General features: G+C 41.7%; 1 protein-coding gene and 1 long non-coding RNA gene across 2 annotated transcripts in view; one reads left to right on the forward strand and one right to left on the reverse strand.

Moving 5' to 3' along the window:
• XDH (xanthine dehydrogenase) overlaps positions 1–21,886 on the forward strand; it is a 132,725-nt gene that overhangs the window by 58,278 nt on the left and 52,561 nt on the right. The gene's annotated exons all lie outside the window — the stretch shown is intronic.
• Positions 1–21,886, reverse strand: part of LOC124239810 (uncharacterized) — a 40,655-nt gene that overhangs the window by 10,142 nt on the left and 8,627 nt on the right. The window lies entirely within an intron of this gene.

Raw genomic sequence — 21,886 nt, forward strand, 5'->3', positions numbered from 1 at the left:
AGCTTTTTTTAATTTTATTTTATTTTATTTTTATTGAGTTATTGATAGGTTACAATCTTGTGAAATTTCAATTGTACATTAATGTTTGTCAGTCATGTTGTAGGTGCACCACTTCACCCTTTGTGCCCACCCCCCACCCCACATATCCCCTGGTATCCACTAAACTGTTCTTGGTCCATAGTTTTAAATTCCTCATATGAGTGGGGTCATACACAGATTATCTTTCTCTTGCTGGCTTATTTCACTTAACATAATTCTCTCAAGGTCCATCCATGTTATTGCAAATGGAATGATTTTGTTCTGTTTTGCAGCTGAGTAGTATTCCATTGTATATATGTACCACATCTTCTTTATCCATTCGTCTGTTGATGGGCACTTAGGTTGCTTCCACGTCTTGGCTATTGTAAACAGTGCTGCAATAAACATTGGGGTGCACAGGACTTTTGGGATTGCTGACTTCAGGCTCTTTGGATAAATACCCAGTAGTGGGATGGCTGGATCGTATGGTAGTTCTATTTTTAGTTTTTTGAGGAATCTCCATAGTGTTTTCCATAGTGGCTGCACCAGTTTGCATTCCCACCAGCAGTGTATGAGGGTTCCTTTTTCTCCGCAACCTCTCCAACATTTGTTGCTACTAGTTTTAGATATTTTTGTCATTCTAACGGGTGTAAGGTGATATCTTAGTGTAGTTTTGATTTGCATTTCCCTGATGATCAGCGATGATGAGCATCTTTTCATGTGCCTATTGGCCATCATTATACCTTCTTTGGAGAAATGTCTGTCCATGTCTCCAGCCCATTTTTTGATTGGGTTGTTTGATGTTTCGTGATTGAGTTGTGAGAGGTCTTTATATATTAAGGATATTAAGCCTTTGTCAGATATATGATTTGTAAATATTTTTTTCCCAGTTAGTGGGTTGTTTTTTGGTTTCAATCCTGTTTTCATTTGCCTTGAAGAAGCTCTTTAATCTGATGAAGTCCCATTTGTTTATTCTTTCTATTGTTTCCCTTCTCTGAGAAGGCATGGTGTCCGAAAAGATCCTTTTAATACTGATGTCAAAGAGTGTACTGCCTACGTTTTCTTCCAGAAGCCTTATGGTTTCAGGTCTCACCTTTAGGTCTTTAATCCATTTTGAGTTTATTTTGGTGAATGGTGAGAAAGAATGGTCAATTTTCATTCTTTTACATGTGGCTTTCCAGTTTTCCCAGCACCATTTGTTGAAAGACTTTCTTTTCTCCATTGTATGCCCTCAGCTCCTTTGTCAAAGATAAGCTGTCCATAGATGTGTGGTTTTATTTCTGGGCTTTCAATTTTGTTCCATTGATCTGTGCACCTGTTTTTGTACCAGTACCATGCTGTTTTGATTACTGCAGCTTTGTAGTATGTTTTGAAGTCAGGGATTGTGATGCCTCCCGTTTTGTTCTTTTTTCTCAGGATTGCTTTAGCAATTCGGGGTCTTTTGTTGCCCCATATGAATTTTAGGATTCTTTGTTCTAATTCTGTAAAGAATGTCATTGGGATTCTGATTGGGATGGCATTGAATCTGTAGATTGCTTTAGGTAGAATAGACATTTTAACTATGTTTATTCTTCCAATCCATGTACATGGAATGTCTTTCCATCTCCTTATGTCGTCATCCAATTCTCTCAGAAAGGCCTTGTAATTTTCATTATATAAGTCCTTCACTTCCTCAGTTAAATTTACCCCAAGGTATTTTATTCTTTTTGTTGCGATTGTGAATGGTATTGTATTCTTGAGTTCTTTTTCTGTTGGTTCATTACTGGAGTATAGAAATGCTACTGATTTATGCAGATTGATTTTATACCCTGCAACTTTGCTGTAGTTGTTGATTACTTCTAACAGTTTTCCAATGGATTCTTTGGGGTTTTCTCTATATAAGATCATGTCGTCTGCAAACAGCGAGAGTTTCACTTCTTCCTTCCCTATTTGGATTCCTTTTATTCCTTTTTCTTGCCTGATTGCTCTGGCCAGGACCTCCAGTACTATGTTAAATAAGAGTGGTGATAGAGGGCATCCTTGTCTTGTTCCTGTTTTCAGGGGGAAGGGGTTCAGTTTTTGCCCATTGAGTATGATGTTGGCTATGGGTTTGTCGTATATGGCCTTTATTATGTTGAGGTAGTTTCCTTCTATGCCCATTTTGTTCAGAGTTTTTATCATAAATGGCTGTTGGTTCTTGTCAAATGCCTTCTCTGCATCTATTGAGATGATCATGTGGTTTTTATTCCTCAGTTTGTTGATGTGGTGTATCACATTGATTGATTTGTGGATGTTGAACCATCCCTGTGTCCCTGGTATGAATCCCACCTGATCCTGATGTATGATTCTTTTGATGAATTGCTGAATTCTGGTTGCCAAAATTTTGTTTAGAATTTTTGCATCTATGTTCATCAGTGATATTGGCCTGTAGTTCTCTTTTTTCGTGGTGTCCTTGTCAGGTTTTGGTATCAGCGTGATGTTGGCCTCATAGAATGTGTTAGGAAGTGTTCCATCTTCCCTAATTTTTTGGAATAGCTTGAAAAGGATAGGTATTAAATCCTCTCTGAAAGTTTGGTAGAATTCCCAAGGAAAGCCATCTGGTCCTGGGCTTTTATTCTTTGGGATGCTTTTGATTGCTGTTTCAATCTCTTTCCTTGTGATTGGTGTGTTCAAAGTGTCTGCCTCTTCTTGAGTGAGCTTTGGGAGATTGTAGGAGTCCAAGAATTTATCCATTTCCTCTAGGTTATCCATTCTGTTGGCATATAGTTTTTTGTAGTGTTCTCTTATAATCTGTTGTATTTCTGCAGTCTGTTGTTATTTCTCCTCGCTCCTTTCTGATTTTGTTTATTTGAGCTTTCTCCCTTTTTTTCTTTGTAAGTCTGGCTGGTGGTTTGTCAATTTTATTTATCTTCTCAAAAAACCAGCTCTTTGTCTCATTGATCCTTTCTACTGCCTTTTTCCTTTCAATAGTATTTATTTCTGCTCGGATTTTTATTATTTCTCTCCTTCTGCTGACTTTGGGCTTCATTTGTTCTTTTTTCTCTAGTTCAGTTAAGTGTGCTTTAAGGTTGCTTATTTGGGATTTTTCTTGTTTGTTAAGATGTGCCTGTATTGCGATGAATTTTCCTCTTAATACAGCTTTTGCTGTATCCCATATGAGTTGGTATGGCATGCTATCATTTTCATTTGTTTCCAGGTATTTTTTTATTTCTTCTTTAATTTCTTCAATGATCCATTGCTTGTTCAGTAGTGTGTTGTTTAGTCTCCACATCTTTGTGCCTTTCTCAGCTTTTTTCTTATAATTAATTTCTAGCCTTATAGCACTATGATCTGAGAAGATGCTTGTTATTATTTCAATTTTTTTTAAATTTGTAGAGGCTTGCCTTGTTTCCCAACATATGGTCTATCCTAGAGAATGTTCCATGTGCACTTGAGAAGAATGTGTATTCAGCTCCTTCAGGGTGGAGTGATCTATATATGTCTATTAAGTCCAATTGTTTTAGTTTTTCATTCAGCTCCACTATTTCCTTGTTGATTTTCTGTCTGGATGATCTGTCCATTGATGTGAGTGGGGTGTTGAGGTCCCCTACTATTATTGTGTTGTTTTTAACATCTTCCTTCAGGTCTGTTAATAGTTGCTTTATGAATCTTGGTGCTCCTGTGTTGGGTGCATAGATATTTATAAGCGTTATTTCTTCTTGGTGAAGTGTCCCTTTGATCATTATATATTGTCCCTCTGTGTCTCTCTTTACCTGTCTTATTTTGAAATCCACTTGGTCTGATATGAGAATTGCAACACCTGCCTTTTTTTCCTTGCTATTTGCTTGAAGTATTGTCCTCCACCCCTTCACCCTGAGTCTGTGTTTGTCCTTGGGGCTGAGGTGTGTTTCCTGGAGGCAACAAATTGTTGGATCTTGTTCTTTAATCCATTTTGCCACTCTGTGTCTTTTTATTGGAGAGTTCAATCCGTTCACATTGAGAGTGATTATTGATGCATGTGGACTTAATGTTGTCAATCTGTCGCTCATTATCTTCTTTTCCTGTGTTTCTTTTCCTGTGTGCTTTAGACTACCCATTTAATACTGCAATTTCTTATGCTGGGTTTCTTAGATTTTTCCTTATCTATGATTTGTGACTCTGTTCTGTACTTTATTTTAGTGTCTACCTTGAAGTTTGTATTTAGAATCTCGTGTATAATATAGTCTATTCTCTGGTGGTCTCTTACTTACTCGACCAATACTGATTTAGACCCTTTGCTCTTCCCCTCCTAAATAATTATTTTCATTTTTTATTCCAACTCGTCTTATTAATTTGTAGTTAGAGTGCTAAGGTCGTCCTTGTTTTGGTAGTTTCCTTACCTTTACCCTAATGCTATAGTTGAATATTTGCTATCCTGTTCTGGTTCTATCCATCGGTCTCCCTAGTCTGTGGCTTGTGTCCCCTTTCTCCCTTTTTTCTTTTTTCAGGTATGAGAGCCTTCTTGAGGATTTCTTGTAATGGAGGGCTTTTAGTTACAAATTCCCTTAACTTTTGTTTGTCTGGAAAAGATTTAATTTCTCCCTCATATCTGAAGGAAATTCTTGCTAGATAGAGTATACTTGGCTGAAGGTTTTTATCCTTTAAAGCTTTGAATATATCACTCCATTCTCTCCTAGCTTGTAGGGTTTCTGTAGAGAAACCCGCTGACAGTCTGATAGGGGCTCCTTTATAGGTTATTCTCTTTTTTTTTCTTACTTCCCTGAGTATTCTTTCCTTATCATTCCTATTTGCCAACTTTACTATTATGTGCCGTGTGGTGGGTCTTTTTACATTGACAAATCTAGGAGATCTAAAACCCTCCTCTACACACATTTCTCCATTGATCCCTAGATTTGGGAAATTCTCTTCAATAATTTCATTAAGCACACTTTCTGCTCCATTTTCCTTTTCCATATTCTCAGGAATTCCTATGATCCTTATGTTCTTACTCCTCATTGAATCCATTATCTCTCGGAGATTTTCCTCATTTTTTTAAATTCTTAGTTCTCTTTCTTCCTCTGTCTGGCGCCATTCAGCCTGTCTGTCCTCGATTATGCTGATTTGCTCCTCTAGGTTTTCTACACGGGCATTCAGGGAATCCGTATTCTGTTTTATCTGGTCCATTGTGTTTTTCATCTCAAGTAATTCTGTTTGATTCTTCTTTATGATTTCAATCTCTTTTGTGAAGTAACTCCAGAACTCGGCTTGTTTCTCTATCTTTCTCTCTACCTCATTGAGTTTTTTGATTATAGCTGCCCTGAATTCATTATCACTTAGTTTACCTAATTCCAAGTCCTCAGGACTTAATTCTGTGCTTTTATTGTTTTCCTTCTGGTCTGGGGCTTTTATAAATTGCTGGATGGTAGAGGAGCGGTTTTTTCTCATGGTGGTAGAATTCAGTTGCAGTTACAGCCTGTCGCCACTAGATGGGGGTCGAGAGCGGCGTGTTAGCTCTCCGCCTTGGGGCAAGATGGCTGCGCCCACTGGCTTTGCTGGGGGGGAGGGGCTGTTACTCACACGCGCCGGTCTGGGTTCAGATCAGTTCTGTTCTCTGGTCTCCCAAGGCCCTTGATTTATGGGGTCCCCGCAGACGGAAGCTTTCCCCCCCGTCAGCGGGTCTCCACTGAATCAGCGGCAGGAGTCCTGGATGATCCCCCGGTCGCACGGCCCCTCCCCCGCTCCTTCTTGACTCGCGCCACAGCGATCGCAGACTCTAGGGGAGGGAGCGATGTTCTCTCCTACCGTTCCAGCGCCTCCAAAGGGGTAAAGCTAGGTTTATGATCTCCGCCTTCTTGGTATTGTAGGTCTCTAACGAGCTGGCATTATGTTTATTCTCTGAAATTCAGTTCTTCCAATCTTTTGTTGTATTTTGGAGGGGAGAGAGTCCCGGGTCAGCTCACCCCGCCATTTTGCTCTGCCCCGGTGCAATAGCTTTTTAACTGGTTTCTACTTTTTATCCCTCTACACACACACACACACACACACACACACAAACACACACAGAATTTACTTTAGAATAAAATGCAAACTTCTCGTCATGGCCTACAGGGTAGGTGCATCTGGATTTTGCCTATCTCTGACCTCATTTGTCAGGTACTACTGATATTATCCAGGCTAGTAAGTGGCCCTCAGGCAGGGAAGAATAGGAGCCAAGCCAGTTCTGATGAGGATGGGAGGCCAGTCATTCTAAGGAGGAGTATGTGAGTAATGCACATCCAGAGGCTTAAGCTGAAACCAATAAGTGTCATGGAGGCTGGAAGGAAAGGCAGGGAGTGGGATGGCTGAGAACACTTGCAGAGATTGAGGCTCAGAAGAACGTGACTGAATTGATGTCACAGTGCAAAGTTAGAGACACACTTGTGGGGTTTAGCATAGATGAGTGAGTCCATGGAAGAGGCACAGCATTGTTACAGCCATTGATGTCACTGCATTTATTCCTCTCTGCCTTCCTGGGTCCTGCACATGTGTGGTGGTACCAGGAAGAGGCAAGACTCCACAGAGGATTGTACCTGAACACGGCGGCTACCTCATGTTCAGGGCATGGGTCCTTTGCAAAAGTGAATTGTCCAGTTATGTGAATATCAGAGCAGTGGAGTAAAAAGAATATGAGTTAAATACCTGTGTTTATGTTCCAGTTTTTTGACTTACTAGGTATGGGCTTATTTAAATTACCTGCTCTCTTTGGCTCTTGGAAAATTCATCTGTGAAATGGGGATGAAAGCGTCTGTCTAGATGCTCTGGATTGGGTCTCTCAGTCTCCATTTCAAGATCTTATTACTAGAGAGACTGGAAGATAAAAACTACATTCCTCAGACTTCTGTGTCATTAGAGTTCAGGATGTGAATTTGATTCTACCAATTCGATACACTTGAATGATTTTTAGAAAGTTAGAGGTGAAATAGAGACCTTTTTCCTGGAAAGAAAGTTGTAGAAATATATGGCATTCCTGCAGATGGTTCCAGGTTCCAGTGTCCAGGTTCCAGGGGATAGAAAAAGAGTGGTAGTGTCCCGAGTTTCTTGATCTGATTTCTAATCCTGATTACAGCTTAGGGGGTCCATTGCATGAGAAACTGTTGGCAGAGTAGCGGCTTTTTGCTTCTATGGTTACGGTGACAGTCTCAGAGGGGTAGTCCCCATGGTGGATCAGTTCTATATTTCTGGGGATTATTCCAGGAGGACTAGTCTGGAACCTGATTCTAACCCCCTTCTAATGATTTTGAAAAGATGTAATTCTCTGAATCAAGTCTCTTCTTCCTTAAACTTCTCAAAGTAGTTTCTATTTCCTGAACTGAAGAGTGAGACCCATAGAAAGGCGTGAGGGGTGTTGCCTGAGAAAGGCCAAATGACTCATGACGAAGAAAGTCACATGTATCACAATGTAATATGGCATTCACTCTGGTGAATACATTGTGGTCCTGGTTGGACCTTAGCTAACCATCTTAGGATTTGATATACTAGGATTGATGGGGCTGGGCTGACTCATGCTAGTAAAGCTCTCAAGACTAGAATTTATGAAATCACGATGCTGATTTAACAATTTACAATGAGGAAGGTATGGCCAGGAAGAATAGATGTAAGTATTAGCCTGACTAGCACTTTTGTCGACTGTGGTCAAGCCACATGGGACTTCAAATTATCCAAGGTTGCTCAGTGAGCAGGAGACAGGAGCAAAGGAAGGGTCATACAGGGGTGGACTAGCCTTCTGGGCCAGACTGACCAAGGGTCCTGGGCACCCTCTCCCCTGAGCAGTGCTTGTGTGGACTCTCCAAAATGGTGTCCCTGAGCAACTCTTTTTCTGTGATTTCAAGGCAGACCAACCTCCTTTCTGATCCTTAACATCTTCCAACAGCTTTCAGTCAAATTCCAAAGAGCTGGGAGGAATTCTGCTTTGTAGGCGATGCTATAGATGTCTATTTCATTCCATAAATAGTGGGTTCTTGCCTTTGCATCTCAAAGGGAAACCTTACTTCTCCAATTTCCAAGGTCTTAGAGAAAAACTGCCCAAAGCACAAACTTGTCAGGGTTGTTCTGAGGATTAAATTAAAAGAAATCAATGTATATATTCAAAACACCTACCATAACAGCCGGCACATAGCTGCATACTCAATAAACACTCATTTTCCTTTCGTTTTTTTCTTCTTTCCTCTCTCAGATTTGAACATAACTTTAATAATATTAAATGTTTTAATAGAAATCTTTCTAAAGTACATTGTTTACTTACCTGCCTTGTTAAAGAAAGGATACCAAGCAATTGTTTTTTTCGTATTGATTTTTCAATATCAATAGAAACAGCCATTATTGTACTATATTTTAATATAGTGATACTCTCGGGTTCATTTGGCTATAGACTGACTTGTTTCTAAGCCAGATGACCCTCTATTCCTTTGTTTTTCTGGTTCTATGTCTCCTACTTAAGATTTATAGTTTCCTCCTTTAAAGTCAATTTGTCTTTTGTTACTCCTGGGTATTGTCAATCTGCCTGTCTTTATCAAAGCACTACCTATTTTAATCCAATAATACTAATCTGCTGTAGGTTCCCAACCAGGTAACAAGCCTTGTCAGAATTGCATATAAAATAAGAAACGCTAAAGCTCTGAGTGAGTGTCTAACAGCATCGCCTACGGGCTCCAGGTGGATAAGAGAAATTCCAGGGAGAATAGCTGAATGTGGAGAAGAAGAAGAAGCAAGTTTGAGAGACCCAGACAGGGTGAAGACAGGGAGGCCAACCAACAAGGACAGGCAGGTGTCAAAGTCAGTTCAAAAGCATCCTAAAACCAAGAGGTCAGTGCTAATAAGTAGAGCCGAAGTCCTCCTGGAGCAGAAGCTGTTTTCTCTCTGCTCTGGTACCTACTGCCTGCCAGTCAGGTGGAATTTTCCATAAGAATGTGAAGAACTGCAGGGAGCAGGGAGAGGAGCTTAGATGAATCAATAAGAAAATTCTTTTGGAAATTACCATGTGGGATTTTAATCGTGCAGCCAACACCAAAAGAGTAGAATTTCTCTTTGTAATTCTCAGACTTGGTTTTTCGCTGTGCACATGTGTGCACCTTTTTCAAGCCTATCCTGTGTGTTATCAAGACATGAATATTAGCACTTTTTCTCTTTGTGTCTTAACATTGTCTTAGGTACAGAGGTGAGAGCCGTCAATCAGCATCCCTTTGAAGTTCATGCTTGGTGGGAACACGCTACTGGGCTTCCAAGAGAGGGTTGGGAAGTCTTGACACAGAGACAAGACATGGAGGTGCAGGCAGGCAATTGCAATGTAAACAGATTGCACTTCCCCAGGCAACGTGCCAGTAAAAGACTCAACCAGGGCTCTGCCCAATTTCTGTCTAACTCTCACTATCTTTAGAAAGCTGTGCTACTTCTGAGCAAGGGTCAGCTCTCATCAGGAAGAGTAGACTTAATATTGACAATGAAGAGTAAACTCTGGCTATTACTGAAAGGACTGTGTTTAGCAAAACATCTTAACATGTTATTTTTTGACAAGAAAGAGAAACACTGGGAGAATTTTCTGGATTTAATGGCGTCAATTAAAGAAGACAAAACCATTCTGTAAAAATAATGAAAGCGGAATTTTGAGTGTCCAAAGGCAACCTAAGAAGGGACAAGGTGAGGACAGCCCCATCCCCTCCATCTTCCTCCATCCACCAAAGGTGCGAGGAATAATCTAAGGAAAAGAGAGAGGGTGTTTTAGAGAAAGGACCTAGCAAGATGCAAACAGCTGAGAAGAGGAGGCAGGTGAGAAGTTCTGTATCCTTGGGGAGTTTGTGGGGTTTGTGACCTCCCTGCCAGTGTCCCCAGATCTTCAATAAAACTCTTCTCTTCACAGCTACCTGCATGGTGGTGCTTTGGGAAAGCAAGAAGTAGGGACTGAGCTCCAGGTTTGGGTTGCGGCAAGGTAAAGAAGAAACACGGCTGCAGGAGAGAAGATGTTGCAGAGTTCTGTGAAAGGAGGAGTTGAATCAAGCCAAAACCAGGTGGAATATAATTCTAATAATTCCCAGCAATACTAGTGGAAGGAGGGCTCTGAATGCTCATCATATACAGGATCAAGTTCAATCCACTTCTATTTAAATCTCAAAAGACAGGCAATCTTGGTGGGCTGGAGAGCACTGGGCACCTAGGATCAGTGCTATCAGGAGCTGCAAGGTTTGGCTTAAAGAAGAGGAAGGTGTCAAGTACAAGAAAGTGTAATTAGATCCGTGTGTCCTGCACTTGGAGCAGATATTTTGACTTCTTAGTATTCCCCTTGATCTCTTGGAAGGTGCTAATAATCTAACATTCTAGAAGCTGGAGAGAGAAGTTTTTCTTCTAGTGTTTCCTAGACTCTTTCCTTCCCATGCTGTATTGTCTGAGTGGCCAACATGGTTTCCCACTAATTCCTAAAAGCTTCCCTGTACTTTCTTCCTATTGTACACAACAGGAGGTTGTGCCAGTTCATGCTTCTCCATCTTTAAAAAACATACGGTACTTCCTCTTTGTTCTTTAAGTCTTAAAAGACCTTTGATAGAAAGCAATAAAATTCTGTCCCACTAAAGAAGCTAATTGCAGGGTTTTAAATACTTGATGAAAGGCCCTTTCCCTTGAGAAGAGAATATCTTCTTCCAATCGGAAAAAACAGATCCTTAAGATCATGTCATGCAGTTCACCACCTGATGGCCACATGAGGCTTCTAAGGACTTCCCATCTGCGTTTGAAGTCATGGGGTATAAGTTACTTCTTGTTATGGAAAAGGACAAAGCTGAGCAGGGGAGTAGAAATAGACAGCTACATGCACTCTTTGGATGGGTCTATGTAGCTGCCAAATGCTTCCCGTGAAGGAGTGGAAGAGAGCGCCTGTGCGAAATTTTGACACCAGGCTATCTAAAGCTTTTAAGAACCTTAGTCAGAGCCAGAAAGCCTTATTCATCAGAAAGAATTTTGTGGTTGAAAGGAAAGTTTTGGACTAAGTTTTTCCAACGTCATGAATAGAACCAGAGTGAAGTTTATAGTAAATAGAGCTTAGTGAGTCATAGCAGCATTATTCACAATAGCCAAAAGATGGAAGCAACCCAAGTGTCCATTGATGGATAAACGGATAAACAAAATGCGGTATACGTATACAATGAAATAATATTTGTGCCTTAAAAAGGAAAGAAATTATGATACATATACAACATGGATGAACTTTGAAGACATTATGCTAAGTGAAATAAGCCATTCACAAACATACTGCATGATTCCACTTATATGAGGTACCCAGAATAGTTAAATTCATAGAGACAGAAAGTAGAATGGTGGTTGCCGGGGGATGGAGGGAGGGGAGCACGAGAAGTTATCGTTTAATGGGTGCAGAGTTTCAGTATGGAAAGATGAAGAAAGTTTTGGAGATGGATATTGGTGATGGTGGCACAGCTATGTGAATGTGCTTAACACCCCTGAACTGTATCTCTAAAAATGGTTAAAATGGTAAATTTTATGTTAAGTACATTTTACCATGCACAAAGAAGCCTAGTGAGGAAGATAATGTGCTGTTTTCAAAAGTTTGCATTTCTTTAATTCATGTTTTTTAACATCTGTTCCGTGAAAGCTCTCATAAGAAAAAGATTGTGTTGTTCAAATCAGCTAGGGAACTCTCCATACACAGAGCCTGTTAAACACAAGAAAGTCCCTGACAAGGCCTGCATTGAAAATTAGTGTGCTTTGTTTAATCCAGTATTTCACACATGTATTTGACCCTAGAATATCTTTTCCAGAGATCCCTTAAACACCCATTAGAACTGATATTTCACAAAATATCAATTTAAAAAGCACTGTTTAAGTCTTTCTCCAATCTGCATAGGACATGTGTCTGGTGAGTAATGGGTGTTTTTCTTCATGGACTTTGGAAGCTCAATTCTTTATAGATATACCTCGTGGACTTTGTGATTAGCAATTAGAGATTAATTAACTTGTTATGCTTTGTTAATTCAATAAAGAGGCCATAAATGATAAGCTTTCAGCATGTAGATAATCCTCTGTCCTACTTGCTTGAAAGTTAGTTCTTCAGATCTTGACAATAATGGATGCAACCGCTGTCACCCTAGTGGCAGTGACCTGGATTTCAGGCATGTGACTTGCAAATATAAATCAGTCAGGTAACAGCAACTGTCCCATAACTGGCTTTTTTATCTAAAGTTGGGCTCTTTAATTCAGGTCATGCCAATGACTGCATCTCAGAGTGGGTATCTGCTTCTCACACCCTATTCTTACACTCTGGAAAACTGGCCTTTACTGATAGGAGACAGGCATTAACCGATTCCTTATCTCAGTCCATCATGCTGCTTCCTACACAATGTAAAAGTGATTAACAGCTTCTCTACACGTGTCCAAGCAAAAAGGGACTTGAGTGTGGGGGCTTTTGCTTTCTGAGGAGGCACAGAGGAACCTGGGGGACCCTCTGAGGGGAAGGGAAGCTCTTCTCCAGCAGCCCGGCGGGGCAGCTCCTCCTTTCCAGAAGGGAGATGAGAAAGGATTATTTTAGCTTTCAGGGCTTTTTCTGTGTGGAGTGGGGGCAGACAAGCCCATGGTCTCTCATGAGAGAGCACCCTGTGACATTGCTCACCACAGAGTTCCAAACCGTGAGGAACTCCCATGAGACCTGCTGTGTTTTGGAAAGTCCTATTTCACCTAGCCCAGCATTTCTGGTGACTGGGGTTTACTTAAGCAGAACTCACTTCCTAATTTCTTGATTTTCATTGTTGGTTGTTACTTTTTTGTTCCTACTTGATTCTTCCTTATTTATCCAAATCCAATGTTGATTAGATCTTTGCACTGGTCAGTTCCCAGGGTCTACATGGGCTTTAAGTACAACATGGGCTCTCAAGTCGTAATCTTGGGGATCCAGGAGAATATAGGGAGCACTGACTCTAGAATTGAAAGCTGGGGTTTAAGAGAAAGCTCTTCACTCACTCATTCTCAGGACCTATTTCTTAAGATGAAAATTTGGCTTATAATATTATGTATTTATGAGGATACCATGAATTGACATATATAAAAGAACCATAACACTGTACAAACCATAGTGCATGATGACAATGATGGTGAAGAGGAAGACAGAAGGAGAAAAGTAACCGTGGGAAGAAGCATGAGATTAAGATGACCTTCTCTTGTGGATGGAGGGATGCAGACTTAGGTAAACTGTGTGAGAAGAATCGGTGCCTTTCCTTCAGCCCTCTACAGCTGAGCAGAGGTTGCTGAACAAATATTTATTGACCACTACTGTGTATTACTGGGCAAACAAAAATAAGTAAGATCTGGTCTCTGTGTTATATGCCATAATAGAGGTGGGTATAACATACAATGGAAACAGACAAGAGAGCAATGAGTTTTTCTGGGTGTGGTTGTGTGTGTGACTCTGAGGCCATGGGCTTTGAGAAGTTGGTTACATTTAAGCTGAGCTTTCAGATTTCAATAGGGGAAGAAGTGGGGAAAGGGAGTTCTAGCCTGAGGGAATGACCTGGGCCAAGGCATTGCGGCATGAAAACCATGGTGCATTCAGGGATCAGGGAGTAGTCTATTATGGCCAAAAGAAGGTTTTGTGGGTGAGGTGGTAGAAATGAGGCTGGAAGATGGGCTGGGTCCATATGGGTCCTGATGGCACAACCCTATGTGCCATGGCATGGTGGTCTGTGCTGAACTCTGGATCCTTCTCATTTGGAGTCTTTCTGTTGCAATGTTTTGAGTTCTAGAAGAGAGTTCCCCTTAAAGCTATGAGTCTTTGTAGCTACTCCTCTGCTTTTCCTTCTCTTTAGTAATACATATACAAGCTATTGGAACTGCACCACTTTCCACACCCACTCCCAACATTTTCAGGGCAAGGAAACACTTGGAGGCCCATATGCTATATGTTTACGTATTTAAAAGTTGTCAACTGACTTAACAAAATGTTAAATCAAAATGTTCTATGCGCTTCACTCAACAAACGTACCTTTATGATCACCTCGAAGGGCAGGTTTTAATTTATAATTTTCAGACTCTCCTGAGAACTGCCCTCCCCTGCCCTGCAGCCTGTCTCTCTCCCTGCTTTGACTTCCCATCCTCGGCTCTATCTCACTCTATGATGGTCCTTTCTCAAGGAGATGAGTGGATAATGCAGCCTATATATCCAAGCTATGCCCATTGTCCCTAGAAGTAATCCCCAGGGGACTTAGAGAGACCCACATATCAGGAGCCAATGGGTGGGCATACCAGGAGTGCAGCTCTCCTTAGTGGGGACAGATCAAGGGAAATGGTCAGACTAGGCCTTGGATGTAAGTTGGGGGCCATTAGGCATGAACACTGGTATGTGAGGCACACTATAAAAGGGAGTGACATGGGCTATGAGTGGTTACTTTCCCTAGGCCCAAAGGATTTCTTGCCCAGTGGGGAGGAGTATAACCACAGGGAGGCCAAGGCAGGGCAGGCCCTGGGCAGGCCACTTCTTGTCTGGGCCTCAGGGTGGGGCTATGATGAGCCATCTCCTATCCTTGGTGAATCCTGCTTTCAGGGTTACTGGGCTGAGGTTGTAGGAGTGCCAGACCTTGCCAGCAGTAAGACTTCTTGTCACCTCCATCCCCCAATGGATCTTTCAAAGGAGTCCACTCTACACTTTGGTGGACAAGAGTCTCAAGCTGACAACATATTTTGTAATGCCATAAAAATGTTATGAACATTTCAGAGGCTTACTAAACAGACAATTATTCAAGGATACTTTATATCAATAAATACTGATCCAAACAGTTACAAGAGAATGATCAGCATAAAATAAACTAGGGCATGTCCATCATCTTTTATTATTTTCTTTCCTTTAACACTCCAGCTACACTGATGCTGGACAAGATGTGGGAGTGTCCTATAGTGACTACTCCTACAGATAGTGACCTAAAGCACAGCTTGCTCAGAGATGCATGAGGCTCATAGGACACTAATGAAAAAGACCATTACACATTTTAGCAGGCTTTGGCTTTGGCAAGAAGGGTGCAAAAAGAAAAAAAGTCCAAGTATTGTCCCATGCCAAAATATCCTAGAATGTCAGAACTGGAAGAGCCTGTGGAGTTTTACAGATGAGAAAGGGTCTTGCCAAAAGTGTGAGAGAGAGAAGCAGATTCTTGGCTGTCACCTGAGTCTCTTGTCTCTTAGACTGGAACTCTTTCCATGACTTCAACTCAACCCAATGTTTCATTGTCAAAGTTCTCTAGACCAGTTGAAAGGGGCCTCTATTCATAACAAAGTCATGGGGGGCTGATGAGATTTTGCCTGGGAAAAAGATAAATATATGTCTTTTGAATAAGGCCACCAACTCTGCTCATAGACCCACTAATGAAGCTCTCCCATTTAGCCTCTGGGCAAGGTGTTTCATGCATTTCCAGGGAGCTGCTAACCTAGATGTGGCCACTGGGGTTGTGTGATTCACTCCCGAGATTCTTGTTGCTCTGGTTCCTACTTCCTCATGAGATTCTCAGAATAATGGTGATAATAAAATAGAGATGATGAATAGGGGACATTTAGTATAGTGAGGACGTTGATAGTGATCAAAACTAAAAAATTATAGTTGCCAGGTCACTAAGGATTATTAACTATATGGTCTGGCTACTTAGCTGGAGGCAGAAGACAGCCAAGAATCACACGGCCAGGAGAGTTGACTAAGAGGCCTTGAAGTGGTTCCTGAGGTAACTTTGGGAGGCTTTTATGTTTATCATCCTTGGGATCCACTCCTATTATTCCTCCCTTTCTGTCTTCTGTCTTCCTTCTTGCCTGCTTATGTCTAGGTCTGTCAATAGTTCTGCTCAGGCCCACAGGTGTCACTTACAGGGGTTAAAACCTTTCCCACTCAGGTTCATGTCCCTCCATGTTCCAGGAAGCTACCAAGACACCAAGGGGCACTTTCCAGAAGCCTCTTGGTTGTCCTGAGAGGAGAAAGTCCAAGTCCGAGTGCTAGGTGGATCCTACAAGAGTGCTCTTGCTTTCACCCTTCTCTGCACATCCTGGGCCTGTGATTCTGGGGGAGAGGAGACAGTAGTTCACAGGCTCCATTTCACCTGCTTCTCCTGGCAGAGTGAGGCTGGGACCTGGGGTCTTTTTCTATGTCACTAAGGGGCCAACTTGTCAGTTGGGTGACAGCTAGGATTATATGGACCTCCCATCATCTGATTCTTCTCTCTCCCTATAAGTTTTTTACACTCTACGTTTTCTTCGGAATCACAGAATTTTCCAAGCTTCCTGTCAGATACCTGATTTCTGTTCACTGGGTGATCTCTGTCCTCAAAGCACTTTATAGAGACTGTAAGTGTGAAAACACAGATATAAATCGACTCTGCACATTTTTCCGAAGGCAGACCTGAAGGGCCTCGCTGTTTCATCCTCTCGTCTTCTCACTTGGACTCTCTCAAGGCCGAAGTTTCTCATTGTTGCTACCTCTTGAGCATTAAGAGAGACGTTTGTCAATGAAGTGGCTTGTTCTCTGCCTCTGATCCCTGTAATGGGCAAAAGGACCATTCTGGGTGGCATTGAGCTAAGAACGCCTATTCTCTGTTCTCTATTGCTCTCAGAAGATTCTAGAAGCAGAGGGACTTGAGTTCAAATCCTGTTTCCCCCATGCCAGTCATGTGAATTAGTCAATCTCTCTGAGCCCACACAGCTTCCTCATATAAAAAAAAATTATATCTATCTCATAGGGTTGTTGTGGAAAGTAAATGTGATTGAGATAGATTGCCTAGGCTAGGACCTGGCACAGACTAGCAGTGTGGTATATCTTTGTCCTCCTCAAAATGTCCCCCACTATGGAGAGGATTTTGCCTTAACCAGTAGACTATCCTCAGGACTGGAGGCCTCCCAGTGTAGCATTTATACAACTACATATTCTCCAAAAAGAGCTTACTTGCTAGCTCAGTAAGGAAATGTGCATGTCTTAATTTCCCAATCATCAAAAAATGGAATAAAATAAAGCTAACTGCATAAGCAATCTCCTTAAATCACTCAGTGAGAATTTCTCAGTGTGCTGTGATGTGGATGCAGCATTGTAGTTCATGAGATTAAAATTCGTGCTTCAGAAAAATAGCAAATATTGTGTCATGAGACTTCGAGATTATTCATGAATGGCTAAAATCTCAAATATTAACGTAGAAATGCCAACGATCAACTGACCTTCAAGGCTCTGGGGAGAGGGAGTAGACTTCTTTCAAAAGTGACCAAGGATGGAAGGGGAGGTCCCATAAGCAGAGGATAGCATCGGCCAGGCACAGATAAGACCACCAGCGAGGGACGTGTGCGGGAGGGAAGACTCTATGCAGAAGGTCCCTCCAGTTTCCTTTTCCTCCCCTTGAGTACTGGGGCAACTGAACACACTCTAGAGAACAGATCTGAGGTGGCCAGCTTGCTCTCTGTCCCTGATTGCTTTGGGAACTATATTTTCATTTTGCCTATGGATGTAAACAGTAGTTTAATGAAACTTTTTATTTTTCTTTTGTGCAGGAGAGAAGAGGGTCTTTCCTTTTTAAAAGCAAAGCAAAGCAAATAACAGTATTAGCAATACTATGTTTCTGTGGAGAGTTCTGGTTCAAGGACAAATTTAGAATGGGAACAGCAGGTGATCCTTCTTGAATGGAATTGAGTTCCCAGAGGCTACTGTAATAAAGCTATGGAGGCAGCCCTGGGAGGTCTGAAGGAAGCTCTCCAGTTTTCAGATGATAGCTATTTTAAAGAGGTCAATATATAAGCCTGAAATCTGCATCATTGCTCTGGGAAGTCATGATATTTGGGAGGGAAGGTAATGATCTGGGTTCAGTTTCTGTGATGTTGGCTCAGGGATTGTGGGTTATTTATAAGGTACAATGTGGATGTTCTTTAAACCTCTTTGACCCTATTGTTAATCAACGCCCAGCACAGTAAATGAGACATGGCGGAGTCTCATTTAAGTTGATAAATGAATGGATGTGTGAATACTGCCTAGTGTGGAAGTTGCTCTGAAGCCCATCCTTTAACAGAAGGTGGGGATGGGAACACTTAAGGCCAAGGACTTGAGGATGAGACCAAAGTTGTCTTCTGCTGAGGAGCCCGGGATCCTTGGTGACATCATTTGCACACAAAATCTTGCATGTGGGCCAAGCCAGATATCTGGGCCAAGTACCCTTGCCTTTAACTAAAACTAAATTCTAGCATTCATTCGTTTGTTCGTTACTCAACAAATATTTCTTGACTAAATTTTGTGTCTACCATGTCCACGCAGTGTTTTGCACTTAAGAAAACAGATAGACATCTTTGTCCTTGGTTAACTTACTGAATATTGTAATGTAATACTAGATGCTGTAACTGACAAACCCAGAAATCTCAGTATATCTCACAATACAAATTTATTTCTTGCTCCTATAAAGTCAGATACACGACAATGGTAGGGGAGGGGAGTGCTCATATCATTGTACTTTTTTAAGGACTTGGGCCGACTGGAAGCTCTGCCGTCTTCAGTGCGTGGCTCTCAAGGTCACCCTTGGCATTGACATTAGTGACCAGCCAGTGGGAGAGAGAGAATGGGAGCCTGGACATTGGAAACATCACGTTGACCCATATTACATTCATCAGAACTCAATCATATGGCTCCCTCCACATATAAGGGGGCTGGGAAATGTCACTCCTAGCTGGGCAGTGGCTTTCCAGCAGAAACTCTTTGTTAGAGAAGGAGTACATGAATATTTGGTGGGCATCTCTAGCACACTTACATTCTATTGGGTGCAGAGAGACAGACAATAAACATGTAAGTGAGTACACTGTATAGTATTTCAGATGATAATAAGAAAAATAAGTCAAGTGAAGGGAATAGGGGGTTGCAAACAATTGTGAAAATAATTTTGCCCAACGGTTATTCATTGGTCCATGTTGTCTACAGAGCTCATGTGAGTTGATCCTTTGAGTGAGTGAAGTAAGGACTCTCCTTCCTGAATTGTGCTGGAACAGCTCAGATTGGAAAGAGAGATCTTACTTTGCGTATAGATGAGCCCACATTGTCATCACCACATATGACCCTTGGGTTACAGAGTTTATTGAGTGCAAGAGACATTAGTGAAAAACATAATAGATGTGGACAGATAAAGTGGGTTTAAATTTGCTTCTGGGCCTTTTCTATTCCTTGAGCTTTTGTGTGCCTGAAGTACTGACCAAGGCTGAAGTTTAGATGCTTTTAGTTTTGACTTTAGTGCCCACTTTTGGATAATCTCACCTTCTTGATTCAAAAAGAATCTATTTCACAGAATGTGTATAGAAAATCAAGGGTTGATTTCTTCCATAGTAATAGAGTAATGTGGCCTTTGTGCTGAGGAATACTAGCTGGTTACCTAATATCAATAGAAGATTAGTTGGATGGAGCTGGTGAGGGAAGTTGAATGGTGCTAAGAATATACGGAATCATGGGAGAAAGTTGTGTATTTGGTAAAAGGCAGAGGCTTAGATATTTCTGAAAACTCATCTCATTCCCTTCATTGTGGGCTCAATTGAACAAGCATTTTTTGATTCTCTTATAGACCTGGGCTTGTTCTGGGTGCCAGTGATATAGCAGTAAAGATTTCTGCTCCTCCTCTTAGGGGCTCATCATACAGGCATGAGAGAAAGACACTTCACCAACCAAAGGGCTGGATTTCAGCTGGACTGAAAAGAGCATGGATGCTATGCTGACAATCCTGGGTTTAATGCTTCATAGTTAGGGAAGAACCATCAAAGAGATGATTTCTCTGCTGTGGAGTGGGTGGGTGACATGTAGAAACTGTTTCTCACGTGCTATGAGACTGTTGGCAAGTCAACCTCTCTGACCCGCGTTATCTTTGTCTGGAAAGGGAGGATAATAATAACTTCCCTGACCATCTTACAGGGCTTTTATAAGGATCAAATGAAATCACATTAAGTGGAAGAAATGCTCTTCAGGTGTCAAGAACTGTTATTAGGACTGTTTAACGATCTAGATGTCTGGGAGAACAAGAGAGGATTTGGGTTCTGGGCAGTGATGCTTTGAGAATGTAGCAAAAGCTTTCATCCAGGATGGCACACGGAGGAGGGAAACCAGCGTTAGTAAAAAAAAAACCAGAAAAACTTAGTAAAAAATTTTTTGAACAATGGAGTATTTTGAAAGAAAAGCAATTTTTTTCTTTTCAAGTAAAATTTATTGTAAGTGAAGAAAATGAACAGGGATGCCCAGAGGGTACAGACAAAAATGCACATCTGGATGCAAAAAGAGGGAGTGAGCAGGCCAGAGGCCCTGCTGAAGAGGCAGGTTGAGGGCTGGCAGTGAGACTTCTGCAGCGAGCCGGGGACTAGCCAGGGTGTGAACTGTCAGAGCACCAGCCCAAGCAGGAAAGGCTCTCCAGCTCTCAGCTCGGCCCTGACCAGGCCTCCAAAGGACCCTCAAAGCTTTCCTGGGATGCTCTTCCTCCAGGGAGTGCTTGGCCCAGAGGGGGCTCACTCTTCCAGAAACAACTTGGCTCTTGGCAGCCAAGATTTTTCACTCTTCTTGTCTCTTGTGATTTCCTGAAAGTGCTATTCCAAGAGACTTTTGTTCAGGAAGCCCCAGGGCTTATCTGTGGATCTTGGGACCTCACATGCCAATGCAGTGCATAGTAGAAACCAAGGTCCTCCTCAGATAAATGGAGTAAGTTAATATAATAACCTATAAGTTACAGTTGGCCTATTCCAAGACAATGAAATCCCATTAATTCAGCCCAAATTGGAGAATTCATTCCAACATTGAAAGCATATACAGAAGGTCTTCAGCTTGGGGAAAAATGCTTATCTTGGACTGTTTTCCCCTAATTTATAACATTTTGAAAAAATTACAGAGAAAGAAACATCACAAATATTTTGCTGAATAAGAAGTAATCATACAAAGTCAAATTTTTTGTTAAATCTTAGTAGTACAGAAATAAACTAGTTCTTACAGAAATAAAATCTGAATGATAACATAAGCTCTTTTTGGAAATTTATTTCACTTTCATTGTTTGATGAGGACTTTCACCCCCAGATAGGAGAAGGAGGCAGAAGATTGGCTGAGTGGGGAGAGTAAATCAATGTGTGTCTATCAGGCATCTACTATGGGCAACACATCTAACTCAAGTCTCATTTAATTCTCACCTGACTGGATTCTGACTAAGTCAGTATAGTCACCCCCATTTCATAGATGAGGCTATTGAGGCCAAGAGAGTGATTTTTGCCAAAGGTCACCCAGAAGGGGTGGAGCTAGTATTCAAGTCTGTCTACCTGACCCCAAACCCGAGCTCTTTCCTGCCCCTTTACCTTGAGAGTTTCCTGGGCCATTCGCTAGAAACCAGCTAAGAGGAAGTGGAGGGCTTGCAAAGCTGGGTGGGTCAGTGAAAGTGAATAGAGGAAAACAGATGTGTGAGCAGAGTCAGCGAGAACTGACCCATCACAAAACACCACCCAGGCTCCACCCCTCTCCCTCTTCCCACATCATCCCTTCTTCTCCTTTTCCGACAGGGTTTCTCAATCTTGCCTCTATTAACATATTAGACCAGATAATTCTTTGTCATGGGGGCTGTCCTGTGCGTTGTAGCCTGTTTGCCAGCATCCGGACCTCTATCAACTAGATGTCAGTGGCAAACCTCCTCAGTCATGACAATAAAACATTGCCAAATGGCTCCTGGGATGGAGAATCCCCCGCCTCTCACCCCTGCCTCCAGCTAAGAACTATTGTTTTATAGTGATCAACCATCCCAGGTTGCCCTGGACTGAAGGATTTGCCAGAGATTCAGTGCTAAAATCAGGATAATCAGGACCAAACTGGGGTGATTGGTCACCTGGCAAGTGAGAGTTCATCTCCTGCTTAAATAAAAGCTGCGGTGGGAGAGGGGCCTTGTGTTGACAATGTGGTTGTCCT

Source organism: Equus quagga, chromosome 5, assembly GCF_021613505.1.
Source record: "Equus quagga isolate Etosha38 chromosome 5, UCLA_HA_Equagga_1.0, whole genome shotgun sequence".
Classification (NCBI taxonomy): domain Eukaryota; kingdom Metazoa; phylum Chordata; class Mammalia; order Perissodactyla; family Equidae; genus Equus; species Equus quagga.